Raw genomic sequence first — 16,797 nt, forward strand, 5'->3', positions numbered from 1 at the left:
ATTAAAAGATGCTTACTCCTTGGAAGGAAAGTTATGACCAAACTAGACAGCATATTCAAAAGCAGAGACATTACTTTGCCAACAAAGGTCCGTCTAATCAAGGCTATGGTTTTTCCAGTGGTCATGTATGGATGTGAGAGTTGGAGCATAAAGAAAGCTGCTGTTGCTACGTCACTTCAGTTGTATCCGACTCTGTGTGACCCCAGAGACGGCAGCCCACCAGGCTCCCCTGTCCCTGGGATTCTCCAGGCAAGAACAATGGAGTGGGTTGCCATTTCCTTCTTCAATGCATGAAAGTGAAAAGTGAAAGTGAAGTCGCTCAGTCATGTCTGACTATTAGTGACCCCATGGACTTCAGCCTACCAGGCTCCTCCATCCATGGGATTTTGCAGGGGAGAGTACTGGAGTGGGTTGCCATTGCCTTCTCCGAAAGAAAGCTGAGTACTGAAGAATTGATTCTTTTGAACTGTGGTGTTGGAGAAGACTCTTGAGAGTCCCTTGGACTGCAAGGAGATCCAACCAGTCCATCCTAAAGGAGTTTAGCCCTAAGTGTTCACTGGAAGGACTGATATTGAAGCTGAAACTCCAAAACTTTGGCCACCTGATGTGAAGAACTGACTCATTAGAAAAGACCTTGATGCTGGGAAAGATTGAAGGTAGGAGAAGGGGACGACAGGATGAGATGGTTGGATGACATCACCGACTCAATGAACATGAGTTTGAGTAAACTCTGGGAGGTGGTGATGGACAGGGAGGCCTGGCATGCTGCAGTCCATGGGGTCGCAAAGAGTCAGACACGACTGAGTGACTGAACTGAACTGATTCAAATCCTATCTGAACTAAGCTACACTACTTTAATGAAAGGCAAAAAAGGGAGACTCGTATGAATGTAAAAGACTACCATGGGGAGTACCATGGGGAGATTCAGCATTGGAAAAATTTACAAATTCATGATTTGATTTCTTTTCAATTAAAATCAATAGAAAATTTCATGGAATTTGAGATCCAGATCCTAAAGTTTTTCTATAGGAGAATATGTATAGAAAATTTGGTAAAATAAAAACAAGAGGAAACAGTAGTAACAAATTTCAAAATAAGCCATAAACCTAAGTAAGGTAATTAAGGTAAAGTGGTGTTAGGGCAAGAAATAGAGGAATGAAGATAGCAAATTCAGAGCCCATCCTGTATATTAAGGAATGTTTTTGGTATTAGAGTGTCAATCCAAATGAATTCTCCCTCAAACTGCTCTGGGAGAGGCGTTGTTTGATTTTCTGAAAGTCGCACTAGAGAAACACAGAGAAGTATTTTTACTGCCTTCACGTGGGCAAGACCTTCCTAAGCAAAGCAGAAAATACAGAAATTATAAAGGAAAAGATTAACAAGATTTCCAACAGATGAGATAAAATATATTGTACAATAGAAGATACCATAAATGACCAAAAGGGAGAAAATATTTTTTACAAATGTAACAAAGAATATTCAAAATATACAAAGAACTCTTATAAAGCAGTTATAATAAATTAAAAAAATTGACAAAGAACATGGAAAAGCAACTAACAGAAGTAAATAATAGAAATAGACACAGAAAGAGAATGTTCAACTTTATCAGTAATAAGAAAATTGGAATTTAAAATAGTGTGAGTTTTGGGGGGACTTCCCTAGATGTCCAGTGGTTAGGACTCTGAGCTTCTAATGAGGGGGCTGGGATGTGTGAGTTCAATTTCTAGTCCCTGCCAGGTCATGCAGTCAAAAAAAATTTTTTTTTAATTTTTTTTGGGGGAATCATCAGTTTCAGTTCAGTTCAGTCGCTCAGTCCTATCCGACTCTTTGCGACCCCATGAATCACAGCACGCCAGGCCTCCCTGTCCATCACAAACTCCCGGAGTTCACTCAGAGTCACGTCCATCGAGTCAGTGATGCCATCCGGCCATCTCATCCTCTGTCGTCCCCTTCTCCTCCTGCCCCCGATCCCTCTCAGCATCAGAGTCTTTTCCAATGAGTCAGCTCTTCGCATGAGGTGGCCAAAGTACTGGAGTTTCAGCTTCAGCATCATTCCCTCCAAAGAAATCCCAGGGCTGATCTCCTTCAGAATGGACTGGTTGGATCTCCTTGCAGTCCAAGGGATTCTCAAGAGTCTTCTCCAACACCACAGTTCAAAAGCATCAATTCTTCAGCGCTCAGCCTTCTTCACAGTCCAACTCTCACATCCATACATGACCACAGAAAAAAACATAGCCTTGACTAGATGGACTTTTGTTGGCAAAGTAATGTCTCTGCTTTTCAATATGCTATTTATGTTGGTCATAACTTTCCTTCCAAGGAGCAAGTGTCTTTTAATTTCATGACTGCAGTCACCATCTGCAGTGATTTTGGAGCCCAGAAAAATAAAGTCTGACACTGTTTCCCCATCTATTTCCCATGAAGTGATGGACCGGATGCCATGATTTTCATTTTCTGAATGTTGAGCTTTAAGCCAACTTTTTCACTCTCCACTTTCACTTTCATCAAGAGGCTTTTTAGTTCCTCTTCACTTTCTGCCATAAGGGTGGTGTCATCTGCATATCTGAGGTTATTGATATTTCTTCCGGCAATCTTGATTCCAGCTTGTGCTTCTTCCAGCCCAGCGTTTCTCATGATGTACTCTGCATAGAAGTTAAATAAGCAGGGTGACAATGTACAGCCTTGACGTCCTCCTTTTCCTATTTGGAACCAGTCTGTTGTTCCATGTCCAGTTCTAACTGGTGCTTCCTGACCTGCATACAGATTTCTCAAGAGGCAGATCAGGTGGTCTGATATTCCCATCTCTTTCAGAATTTTCCACAGTTTATTGTGACCCACAGAATCAAAGGCTTTGGCACAGTCAATAAAGCAGAAATAGATGTTTTTCTGGAACTCTCTTGCTTTTTCCATGATCTAGCAGATGTTGGCAATTTGATCTCTGGTTCTTCTGACTTTTCTAAAACTAGCTTGAACATAAGGAAGTTCACGGTTCACATATTGCTAAAGCCTGGCTTGGAGAATTTTGAGCATTACTTTACTAGCATGTGAGATGAGATCTGACAGAATGTGGTCCACTGGAGAAGGGAATGGCAAACCACTTCAGTATTCTTGCCTTGAGAACCCCATGAACAGTATGAAAAGGCAAAATGATAGGATACTGAAAGAGGAACTCCCCAGGTCAGTAGGTGCCCAATATGCTACTGGAAATCAGTGGAGAAATAACTCCAGAAAGAATGAAGGGATGGAGCCAAAGCAAAAAGAATACCCAGCTGTGGATGTGACTGGTGATAGAAGCAAGGTCCGATGCTGTAAAGAGCAATATTGCATAAGAACCTGGAATGTCAGGTCCATGAATCAAGTCAAATTGGAAGTGGTCAAACAAGAGATGACAAGAGCAAATGTCGACATTCTAGGAATCATCAGTTTAGGAAAATCTTTAAGATTGATGCATTTAATGTGGGTGGAAGTGTAGAGGACTGATTACTCTCCTGTATTGCTGATTGGAGTGTAACTAGGTTAAGTCTTTTTGGAGGTCAGTTTAGGAATATATTTCAAGTGCATGATATATATGCTCTTTGAGTCAGTAATTAGTTTTCTTAAAAGTAATATGTCCTAGAATACTTCTGGAAGCTATGTGTAAAAACATCTTCATGATGGTGCTCTTTGAAGTGTTGTTTGTGACAGAAAAATTTTAGGAACAACCGAGATGTCATTGATAGACTGATGTAGCTAAATCATGGTACAGATACACAGAGGAATCATATGCAGCTCATCAGTGTTCTCCAACTTGAATCATATGTGGATTTTTCCTAAAGGGATTTTTAAAAATTAATTCCCAAGGTAGCATGAGGAACACTTTACAAGTACAGACTTTAAATATATATAATTATCTTAAATGGAAAAGAATCAGTTTATGCAATTTTATGTTTAAAACAACATTTTTTAAGAAAACAAATTCAAGCTATATATTTTTTCTCTCTCTGAATGCATAAAAAAGATGAAAAATACATGCCAAACTGTTAATATTGGTTACTTTTAGGATTTGAATTAAGATGAAGAAACGTTTAGCAATATTTTGAAAACCTCTACATGATTCTGCTGTGTTTTGCTTATATTTCAATCAGATTGTGTTGTTTTTTTTTTTAAAAAAAAGTATAGAAAATGAATAAAACACTATTATTCTAGGATTTACTTTAATCTTAAGAAGTTTACCCTGGGATGGGAGTTATGAGATTTAAGAAGCAGACCAAGCCATACTTAATCCAAATATATCAATGTAAAATGAATTTTTCATTAGTGATCTCTGAAACCAAGTAGTCAAAGCATTACATTCGTGAGAAAAGTCAAACATTCCTTGTTAGCTTTTTGAAGTGTCATTTGTCACTCCACCTAAAATATTCAGGTACTAATCTGGCTTATCCCCTTTTCTGCTGTGGACAGAAAACGGTTAGCATTCATTTTGTCACATAAGAAAAATGCTCCATGAGAGAGTTTAATAGTATGAGCCCAGGCACCTCAAAATCCACTACAGTTGAAGGACCAGGAACACATCAGAAGACAAGAAAGGTTACTCCATATAAGTCTACCTTCTGTTCTAATATAAACATTTCACAACTGGGTGTATATTTGAAAAAAGGGAAAACACTAATTGGAAAAGATACATGCACCCTAATGTTCACAGAAGCATTATTTACAACTGCCAAGAAAGAAGCAACCTGTGTCCATCAACAGATGAGTGAATAAAGAAGACATGATATATATATATATATATACACACACACACACATACACATACATACATACATACATACAAGTCATAAAAAAGATTGCAAATTTCCCATTTGCAACAACATGGATGGAGTTGGAGGGTACTATGCTAAGTTAAATAAGTCAGAGGAAGACAAATACTGTAAGATCTCTCTTACACGTATAATCTAAAAAACAAAAAACTAGTAAATATGAAAAAACAAACAGATTCACAGATACTGAGAACAAACTAGTAGTTACCAGTGGGAAGAAAGAAAGAGGGAGGGGCAATACAGAGGTAGGGAATCTGGTTTAGTTCAGTTCAGTTGCTCAGTTGTGTCTGTCTCTTTGCAACCCCATGGACAGCAGCATGCCAGGCCTCCCTGTCCATCACCAACTCCCGGAGTTTACTCAAACTCATGTCCATTGAGTCAGTGATGCCATCCAACGATCTCATCCTCTGTCATCCCCTTCTCCTCGTGCCCTCAAACTTTCCCAGCATCAGGGTCTTTTCCAATGAGTCAGTTCCTCACATCAGGTGGCCAAAGTATTGGAGTTTCAGCTTCAATATCAGTCCTTCCAATGAATATTCAGGACTGATTTCCTTTAGGATGGACTGGTTGGATCTCCTTGCACTCCTAGAGACTCTCAAGAGTCTTCTCCAACACCACAGTTCAAAAGCATCAATTCTTCAGCACTCAGCTTTCCTTATGGTCCAACCCACATCCACACATGACTACGGAAAAAACCAGAGTTTGACTAGATGGACTTTTGTTGGCAAAGTAATGTCTTTGCTTTTTAATATGCTGTCTAGGTTGGTCATAACTTTTCATCCAAGGAATAAGTGTCTTGTAATTTTATGGCTGCAGTCACAATCTGAAGTGATTTTGGAAACAAAAAAAGTAAAGTCACTGTTTCCATTGTTTCCCCATCTGTTTGCCATGAGTGATGGGGCCAGATGCCAGGATCTTAGTTTTCTGAATGTTGAGTTTTAAGCCAACTTTTTCACTCTCCTCTTTGAATTTTATCAAGAGGCTCTTTAGTTCTTCTTCACTTTCTGCCATAAGGGTGACATCATCTGCATATCTGAGGTTATTGATATTTCTCCTGGCAATCTTGGTTCCAGCTAGTGCTTCACCAAGTCCAGCATTTCTCATGATGTACTCTGCATATAAGTTAAATAAACAGGGTGATAGTATACAGCCTTGACATACTCCTTTCCCAATTTGGAACCAGTCTGTTGTTTCATGTTGAGTTCTAACTGTTGCTTCCTGACCTGCATACAGATTTCTCAAGAGGCAGGTCAGGAGGTCTGGTATCCTCATCTCTTTAAGAATTTTCCACAATTTGCTGTGATCCATACAATCAAAGTCTTTGGTGTAGTCAATAAAGCAGAAGTAGATGTTTTCCTGGAACTCTCTTGCTTTTTCAATAATCCAATGGATGTTGGCAATTTGATCTCTGGTTCCTCTGCCTTTTCTAAATCCAGCTTGAACATTTGGAATTTCACAGTTCACATACTGTTGAAGCCTGGCTTGGAGAATTTTGAGCATTACTTTACTAGTGTGTGAGATGAGTGCAATTGTGCAGTAGTCTGAGCATTCTTTGGCATTGCCTTTCTTTGGGATTGGAATGAAAACTGACCTTTTCCAGTCCTGTGGCCACAGCTGAGTTTTCCAAATTTGCTGGCATATTGAGTGTAGCACTTTCATAGCATCACCTTTTAGGATTTTAAATAGCTCAACTGGAATTCAATCATCTCCAATAGCTTTGTTTGTAGTGATGCTTTCTAAGGTCTACTTAACTTTGCATTCCAGGATGTCTGGCTCTAGGTGAGTGATCACATCATCATGATTATTTGGGCCATGAAGATCTTTTTTTAAATAGTTCTTCTGTGTTGTCTTGCCACCTCTTCTTAATATCTTCTGCTTCTGTTAAGTCCATACCATTTCTGTCCTTTATTGTGCCCATCTTGCATGAAATGTTCCTTTGGTATCTCTAGTTTTCTTGAAGAGATCTCTAGTCTTTCCCATTCTATTGTTTTCCTCTATTTCTTTGCACTGATCGCTAAAGAAGGCTTTCTTATCTCTCCTTGCTATTCTTTGGAACTCTGCATTCAAATTAGTATATCTTTCCTTTTCTCCTTTGCCTTTCACTTCTCTTCTTTTCATAGCTATTTGTAAGGCCTCCTCAGACAACCATTTGCCTGGCCTTTTTGCATTTCTTTTTCCTGGGGATGGTCTTGATTCCTGCTTCCTGTACAATGTCACGAACCTCCATCCATACTTCTTCATGCACTCTATCAGATCTAATCCCTTGAATCTATTTGTCACTTCCACTGTATAATTGTAAGGGATTTGATTTAGGTCATACCTGAATGGTCTAGTGGTTTTTCCCTACTTTCTTCAATTTAACACAAAATATATATCAATTCCTAACTCGGAGGGCAGGAATTAATATCTCCATTTTATGGCTGAAACTGAAATTTAGAGGACTTTAGTGCATTAATGAACTGAGTTGCTTATCCCACCAAGTAACATATTAGTTTATGGTTTCTTATTGGTGCCAAAAAGCAGTAATCAAGGGAAGGTGTGCAATGTTTTCAAAAAGAGTGCTTTTGCTGGTCTGAAAAACATTCAGTTCAAATTAATGGAATAGCAATTCACATAGTAATAATCAGGTTGTATCAAGAAGTCAGTCAATTTTTCAGGGCAGGCATGGTTAACATTGGTGGTGCTGGGGTGGGCAGCTATCAACATGCTATGACGGGTAGGAAACCAAAGATCTTCCTGCCCAAAGAGGCTTCTTCTCCCATCCTTTCTGAAAAATTCTCTTGGAGTTACTTGTATTGTCATTTTCTCCAAGTGGATCTGGCAAATGAAATAATGGTTCATTGGATTATGTGATACCTTAAACTCCTTTGCAAAGTAACAGTTTATTTTTTATTTTGATTTGCGGTCTGTCTGGTGGATCTAGAGCAGGGGGTCTCCCTGCTACAGCATGATCAGGGATCATCTGGTGAAGCAGTTAAGGTATATTAATAATCATAATCTACAGATGATTAAAGGTTAAGTGGCAAAATAAGGGTTCAAATCTGTGTCTTACAATCTCAGTCGTGTCCTTTATGGATTCCTACATCACTTATCCATTCTCAGCTGAAATCATCTTGGTTATTTTTCAACCCATTAATATTCTTTGACATTTTCATGTTTGTTCATAGTTTGTTCTTTGCTCATAAAATTCCCTTTTCCTAAAAAAAAAAAAAAGGCATTTTTCAGTTTTTTCCCTAGCTTAAGATTTTACCTATTTTAAGGACCTGCAAATGGTGAGTGCAGCCATGAAATTAAAATATGCTTACTCCTTGGAAGAAAAGTTATGACCAATCTAGATAGCATATTGAAAAGCAGAGACATTACTTTTCCAACAAAGGTCCACCTAGTCAAGGCTACGGTTTTTCCAGTGGTCATGTATGGATGTGAGAGTTGGACTGTGAAGAAGGCTGAGCGCCAAAGAATTGATGCTTTTGAACTGTGGTGTTGGAGAAGACTCTTGAGAGTCCCTTGGACTGCAAGGAGATCCAACCAGTTCATTCTGAAGGAGATCAGCCCTGGGATTTCTTTGGAAGGAGTGATGCTAAAGCTGAAACTCCAGTATTTTGGCCACCTCATGGGAAGAGTTGACTCATTAGAAAAGTCTCTGATGCTGGGAGGGATTGGGGGCAGGAGGAGAAGGAGATGACAGAGGATGAGATGGCTGGATGGCATCACTGACTCAATGGACGTGAGTCTGAGTGAACTCCGGGAGTTGGTGATGGACAGGGAGGCCTGGTGTGCTGCGATTCATGGGGTTGCAAGGATTCGGACACGACTGAGTGACTGAACTGAACTGAAGGACCTTTCCTAAATGGTTCCTCCTTTGTAACAGCTGTCCTGATATCTTTAGAAAAAATTTCCTATACACTAACAATGAGAAAACAGAGAAATTAAGGAAACAATTCCATTCACCATTGCAACGGAAAGAATAAAATACTTAGGAATATATCTACCTAAAGACACAAAAGACCTATATATAGAAAACTATAAAACACTGGTGAAAGAAATCAAAGAGGATACAAATATATGGAGAAATATACTGTGTTCATCAATCAGAAGAATCAATATAGTGAAAATGAGTATACTACCCAAAGAAATCTATAGATTCAATGCAATCCCTATCAAGCTACCAACGGTATTTTTCACAGAGCTAGAACAATATAATTTCACAATTTGTATGGAAATACAAACACCTCAAATAGCCAAAGCAATCTTGAGAAAGAAGACTGGAACAGGAGGAATCAACCTGCCTGACGTCAGGCTCTACTACAAAGCCACAGTCATCAAGACAGTATGGTACTGGCACAAAGACAGAAATATAGATCAATGGAACAAAATAGAAAGCCCAGAGATAAATCCATGCACCTATGGACACCTTATCTTTGACAAAGGCAAGAATACACAATGGAGAAAAGACAATCTCTTTAAGAAGTGGTGCTGGGAAAACTGGTCAACCACTTGTAAAAGAATGAAACTAGAACACTTTCTAACACCATACACAAATATAAACTCAAAATGGATTAAAGATCTAAACATAAGACCGAAACTATAAAACTCCTAGAGGAAAACATAGGCAAAACACTCTCTGACATACATCACAGCAGGATCCTCTATGACCCACCTCCCAGAATATTGGAAATAAAACCAAAAATAAACAAATGGGACCTAATTGAACTTAAAAGCTTTTGCACAACAAAGGAAACTATAAGCAAGGTGAAAAGACAGCCTTCAGAATGGGAGAAAATAGTAGCAAATGAAGCAACTGACAAAGAATTAATCTCAAAAATATACAAGCAACTCCTGCAGCTCAATTCCAGAAAAATAAATGGCCCAATCAAAAAATGGGCCAAAGAACTAAACAGACATTTCTCCAAAGAAGGCATACAGATGACTAACAAACACATGAAAAGATGTTCAACATCACTCATTATCAGAGAAATGCAAATCAAAACCACAATGAGGTACCATTTCACGCCAGTCAGAATGGCTGCTATCCAAAAGTCTACAAGCAATAAATGCTGGAGAGGGTGTGGAGAAAAGGGAACTCTCTTACACTGTTGGTGGGAATGCAAACTAGTACAACCACTATGGAGAACAGTGTGGAGATTCCTTAAAAAACTGGAAATAGAACTGCCATATGACCCATCAATCCCACTGCTGGGCATACACACCAAGGAAACCAGAATTGAAAGAGACACATGTACCCCAGTGTTCATTGCAGCACTGTTTACAATAGCCAGGACATGGAAGTGACCTGTCCATCGGCAGACAAATGGATAAGAAAGCATTGGTACATATACACAATGGAATATTACTCAGCTATTAAAAAGAATACATTTGAATCAGTTCTAATGAGGTGGATGAAACTGGAGCCTATTATACAGAGTGAAGTAAGCTAGAATGAAAAACACCAATACAGTATACTAATGCAGATATATGGAATTTAGAAAGATGGTAACAATAACCCTGTATGCGAGACAGCAAAAGAGACATGGATGTATAGACAGTCTTTTGGACTCTGTGGGAAAGGGTGAGGGTGGGATGATTTGGGAGAATGGCATTAAAACATGTATATTATCACATGTGAAATGGATCACCAGTCCAGTTCAATGCATGATACAGGATGCTCGGGGCTGGTGAACTACGATGACCCAGAGGGATGGGATGGGGAGGGAGGTGGGAGAGGGGTTCAGGATGGGGAACACATTTACACCCGTGGTGAATTCATGTCAATGTATGGCAAAACCACTACAATATTGTAAAGTAATTAGCCTCCAATTAAAATAAATAAATTTATATTTAAAAAAAGAGAAAGAATTTACCACTTATTCTGTGAGATTTCAGAATAGTTTGCAGATCTGTAGGTTAAAAAGTTTCTCACTGTGGCTGTACATAAGTCAAGTCACAGCTGAGAATGGGGGTTGCCTTGAGCTTTCACAGGGCACACTGTCAGGGCTCAGCGGCAAATTATTACTTAATAAATGAGCTTTCATTATGTATATAATTCACTGACTGCAACTGGCATGGGTCGATAACTTGGAGAATGTGCCATCTCGGGAGATAATGCTTGCACACAGACAGCTGACACCTGAAGGATCTATAAACACCAACCATTGCCTTAGATCAAAAAGTTTGATTTAAAAAAACTGGCCTTTGGAGTTTAACAGGCTCTGCTTTAATCAGATCACATTCATTCTCTCATTCGGGGAAATGGATTTTAGCCTGAACAATCATTTATTCAATCATCCACAGAGGACAGCTTAGACTTAGATGCATGCAGGCTATTTGGTCATTCAGGTTTCAACCTGTTTTTGATGCTGGAGGCTGCTCACACAGTGAGGTCCCAGCTGGAAAGCTACATGGTGCACCTGCAAGGTTTCGGGACCAGGTAAGTCAGCTGCATCTGACTAGCTGACAGGGAAGAGTCACTGGAAATTGATCTTTCTGGAGGTGATCTAGAAAAGCCTCACTGTGAGGAGCTTACCCACAATGAAGGAAAAGTTAAGGAATGAAATTTAGGTGTGAGAACAATGGGGCATTTTGAATTGGGGAGGAGTGTGACTTCTGGCCCAACCCTCATGATATCAATTAAGTTATCTGTGAACTCAGACCACAACCATTTTCCTTTTTTGGGCTACTTGCATCTGATGACAGAAATTACCATAGACTTTTAGAGAGATGCTTTTCCAAGTTGCTCAAAATGCAGAGATTTCCCTATAATTTCCTAAGTGCATAAGCTACTCCCAAGCAGTTCTTGGTCCCTAGCTCCTCTCTTTCCTACAACCACTTCCTCAGAAAAACAATCTCCCCACATGCCTCCTAAGCCCAGCGCTGCTGGCTGCCTGCCATTCATCACCCCTACCTCCTTCCAGCTCAAATTCTGATTTTGCTCGGGTATTTATCCCTGAACCACACAGTGTGCACAATTAACAGGAGACTGACACAATCCCTGGTACCAAGGGTGGATAATAATTAGTCTCAAAGAACCATCACATGGAACTCTCTTGGCCACAGTTACTAATGCAGGAGTGGACTTCTGACTTCAGTTGGCTCTACCAGCCTAAAGTGAAAGACTTAGATTCCTTCCTTGGGCAGTGGTTTCTCTCTCTCCCTCCTTCTAGAAGTGAACAAGAGACTACATGGCTACAGTTGCTGCTGCCAGTCATCTTAGGACCAAAACAGGAAGAACCCTTAGGATAAAGCAAACACTCTAGAGCAGAGCAGAAAGAACAATCTGTCTCTGGCATCGTAGCTTGAGCCCATGAATCAAATCACCCTGCAATAGACTGCTGTACTCTGTGCTGTGTGAAATAATACAGTTCCTTATTGTTTAAGTCCAGATGAGTCATGGCTTCTCTTACGGCAGTTGAATCAGTACCAATGGATATATTACACAAACAGCTAATTACAAAACTGTGAGTTCAGAATTTTGTGGTGTACTTAAACAAAACAAAGTTAACCTGACTCATTTAGTGATTTACATAATTGTCACACTCCATAATTAAATGTAAATTATAAACAATGTGCACAAATGACTACTTTTCCAGGGAGATGGCTGGAGAATGGGACATGGAGCAATAGAAAACTTATATTGTTCAGAACTGTGGATGGAAATCTATCCCTCTCACTTCTAAGAAAAGGAGCTACATATACATTTGTGACCAATAATTAGCTCCCAATTGGAAAGGGGCTGTTGCTTATTGAGTACTTACTGGAGGCCAAGCAGTGTCCCAGGTGCTTTGTATACAGTTGGAGTCCTGCAGTCATTGAGCTCAGTAGACATGGAGTCACTAACTGGTCCTCTCATTGCTCTTGCTGAATGCAGCCTATAATGAAATGAAAGGGATTGAGTACACGTCTTCCCTACTCTGCTGCTGCTAAGTTGCTTCAGTCATGTCCGACTCTGTGCGACCCCATAGATGGCAGCCCACCAGGCTCCCCCGTCCCTGGGATTCTCCAGGCAAGAACACTAGAGTGGGTTGCCATTTCCTTCTCCAATGCATGAAAGTGAAAAGTGAAAGGGAAGTCACTCAGTCGTGTCTGACTCTGAGCGACCCCATGGACTGCAGCCTACGAGGCTTCTCCGTCCATGGGATTTTCCAGGCAAGAGTACTGGAGTGGGGTGCCATTGCCTTCTCCGCTTCCCTACTCTGCTTCACCCAGATTCCACACTTGGATTCCCCAAAATTACTGTTCTCTTAGTGAAATCAGTTTTTCCCAATGCACAACCACTATACCCAAAGGAGCCCGTTTCAGAGGAACTTCTGAACTATGGTATCAACATCAGCCCCTCCACACAAACTCTTAGGTTCTGGTGTTAAGTCTTGGTCAAAAGCCAAAATAGCTACCCTTTTTGGCAGGGCAAATTTATTTCAAGTGTTCCTTTTTCAGGGCAAACACTACCCATGGAATGGACCCTAGTCCCTCTTCCTTGACTGTTTCTTTGCCGCCTGATGTTGGGCTCCATTTGCCTCCCACACTGACTTCATCAGTTTTAATGTCTTCTTTTTGCTTTCCCCCAGGAGACCCTTGACTAAGACCTTCTGTTTCTGCCAGCTAGGCACTGGGTGCTCCAGAGAGCCCAGTCTCATGCCTCTCTGCTTTATTCCTCACCTTTCTTAGAACTGACTGCTTCTACCAGCTCTGCTCTCTGTGAAGCACAAGGAGGTGACCACGGGAGGGTTTTAAATCATTACAAGTAGGGCAGGCACTAGGGGAAGGATGAAGAGCAGTGCCGAGGCCAGGGAGTGGAAAACCCAGGGGAACCCAACACTGGGCTGCGCCCTGCAGGCCTGCAAGGCCTGTACTTGCCCCACTTTAAGCAAGAGCCCAGAGTCAGTTAGAGACATCAGGGGCTTAATGGAGCGGGGTGGGGGCGGCGGGCGCTTACTTGTCTGAAGCAAGGTCCTGGAGCAACACCCCAGTGTGTGCGGCAGAAGTTGAGCAGGACATGGCGGCTTTCTTCTCTCTCCGTGGAGATAGCAGGTTAGGAGGGAAATTGACATCAGGTGGGCTCATTAGCTACCAGGGAAACCAGCAGAGGGGCACGCCCCTTCCCGCCCCTTTGATGAGAAGGATCACCAGCTGGAGCCTGGGGCAAGTACTCGGAAGGTCAGTTGGAGAGAGGGGTTAGGGTATAGGTGAAGCAGGCACTAGTCAGTCAGGGGATGGACATAGAGCAAAAGAGCAGCCATCTTGAGTGGCCTGACTACATGCCCGCTTTCAGAACACAGCGCCCCCTCTTTCCCTAGGGGCATTTTAGTAACCCTGATACTGGATTTTCTACTTTATGTCCTTTCTGAGCCAGGCTAATGTTTCAGCGACTGCACCTGAACTCCAAGTTGCTTGTATTTTTATCTTCTGTTTGCAAGCATCTGGGCTCCTATATTTTGAGATGCATTGACTTCTGATTCTTGTAGTCCTTCAAGCCCCCCTTGGAGCTCCTGGAGACGAAGGTCCTTCCCCTGCTTCTGCTCTTGCAGTTATTAAGAGGCCCATGCTGCTCAGTTATTTAGTCATTCATTCATATTCATAGAAAAACATAAAGGCAATTTGCTTAATTACAGTACTTGATGCTGCGATGTGTCTCCCAATTTTCTGTGTGTGGTTTATCTGTGTAACAGGCACTCTGCATGAATTCAAGACCTTTAATCACTGGGGAACTTTCTCCCGGAGAAGTAATATGCAAAGAGGGAAATTGACTTCCAGGATTCCATCTAAAGAGTGCTTTTTTGACTCTGGGCTTACTGGGTTCAGGAGGCCTGGATGAGCTGCTGCTGTGTGATTTGAATGTGCAAACCAAAATTAAGCTTCTGGTTTACATTCTTCATCTGCTAATGAAATTTCTATTTGGTATTTACCTGCAGGTGAAGATTTAGACTGCGCCCTCTCTGGAGATCACTGCAAAAGAAGGGGCTGAATAATTGGATGGTCTCGAAAACACGGGAAGAGAAAGGCTACAGGCTTTCACCATAAAACCAAATTTTGTGAATCTATCAGTTAATGTTTACAGATTGTGGGGAAATAGAGTGTACCCTGTGGCCTCCCTCCAAACGCACTGAACAAATCCAGTTCTGGTCTAGATTTGTTGAGTAGAATGCTTTGTGATCTCTGTGCAGAGTCTATAGGTTTTCAAAACAACGGCTGGGAAGTAGAATAAATATCATCTAATACACTTGCTTTTAGCATCTTAAGAACTAGATTCTCCTGTTTGACTTCAAAAAATTCTACTTGTATTGGATGTTAGTTAGTCAAACTAAGCAGACTTTTTTCTTTCCAGTCATGTACGGTCTGATGACAGACAAATACATTTCATTCCGGCTCTGCCCGCCACTCATGCCCCACGAATGCTTGAGGCTACTGTTGAGATATGATCATGAAGCCAAGACCAATCATGTCTGAAGCTGCTATTAGTGTTCCTTGTTTGGGTAGGATTGAACTAAGATCTGAAGTAAGCTAAGGATCCCTTGAGTTTTTCTTCTTCAGCATTTGTTCATAAAAGTTCCAGAAAGAAGAAATAAAGTAGCATATCTACTTTGTTCCTCAAATCTAATCTGTTTTCAATATGGCTGTAATTATTATGGACCCTAAACTGGGATTTGACTTCCCTGGGGACTCAGTGGTAAAGAATTTGCCTGCAATGCAGGAGACATTAGTTCAATCCCTGGGTTGGAAAGATACGCTGGAGAAGGGATTGGCAACCCACTCCAGCATTCTGGCCTGGAGAATCCGATGGACAGAGGAGCCTGGTGGGCTATAGTCCACGGGATTGCAAAAGAGTCAGACATGACTGAGCAACTAAACAACAACAAGAAACTGAGATTTAGTCTCCACTCTTGTGGGTCAATGCCTTTCATTATTTACATTTATGAGTGGATTCATATTAAAGGACAAAAAGACATCAGAGGTGGAAAGCTTTGTGATGAGTGTCTGAGAGGAGAGGTGGGGAGAGGCAAAGGATTATGGTGATTGTTTTTTGGCCTTGTTTCCAGGCTGAACGGAGAAGGAAATGGCACCCCACTCCAGTACTCTTGCCTGGAAAATCCCATGGATGGAGGAGCCTGGTAGGCTGCAGTCCATGGGGTCACGCAGAGTCGGACACAGATGAGCGATTTCACTTTCACTTTTCACTTTCATGCATTGGAGAAGGAAATGGTAACCCACTCCAGTGTTCTTGCCTAGAGAATCCCAGGAACGGGGGAGCCTGGTGGGCTGCCATCTATGGGGTCGCACAGAGTTGGACATGACTGAAGCAAATTAGCAGCTGCAGCAGCAGCAGCCAGGCTGAATCTGATCTTCCTGTGAGAGAATGCTCACAGGTGGATACTGAGAGCTTATTTTTATAGGAATCATTGCTACCCACAGAACATAAGCAGGAGTATACAGAACCAGGACTATTTCAAAACATGGTATAAATTAGGAGAAAGATGGGGAATTTTTTACAGATCGGGAAAAGAGGTGGAGGTTTTCTGTTTTGTTTTTTTTGGCAACTTTCTAAATCTTTATGTCTTTTGAAGTCAGAAAAGATGTTTCCTTGGGCACATCTACATAGTCATGATGTGAAGTGGCAGCCACATCAGCGAGGAGATGCTATCTCGTTGTTTTGCGTCAGTAAAGAGGCTGAAGTGGAAGACAAACAAGACAGATCCTGAGCAAAGTGACACACTCCCAGGTCTGCAAGAAATAACTGAAGGGGAGACTGAGGCATTGGTGTTAGGACAGTTGATCGGCCAGGGAAATTATGTACTAATGTTACAGTGACTTCATTTGTATCCTTTGACTGGTGAAGCCCAGGAAAATCCAGAATACATTTGCTTCTATTTTAGACACAAATGCCTATTTGGGACACCAGATTCGATTTGTTTGGAAACTGAGATGCTGTACTCTTGCCTTAGGGCTCTTTGAGTTAATGTCACATTACTGGCAGATAAGATCATTCTTTTTTGCTTCATTTCCATCG

This window comes from Bos indicus, chromosome 14, assembly GCF_029378745.1.
Source record: "Bos indicus isolate NIAB-ARS_2022 breed Sahiwal x Tharparkar chromosome 14, NIAB-ARS_B.indTharparkar_mat_pri_1.0, whole genome shotgun sequence".
Taxonomy (NCBI): domain Eukaryota; kingdom Metazoa; phylum Chordata; class Mammalia; order Artiodactyla; family Bovidae; genus Bos; species Bos indicus.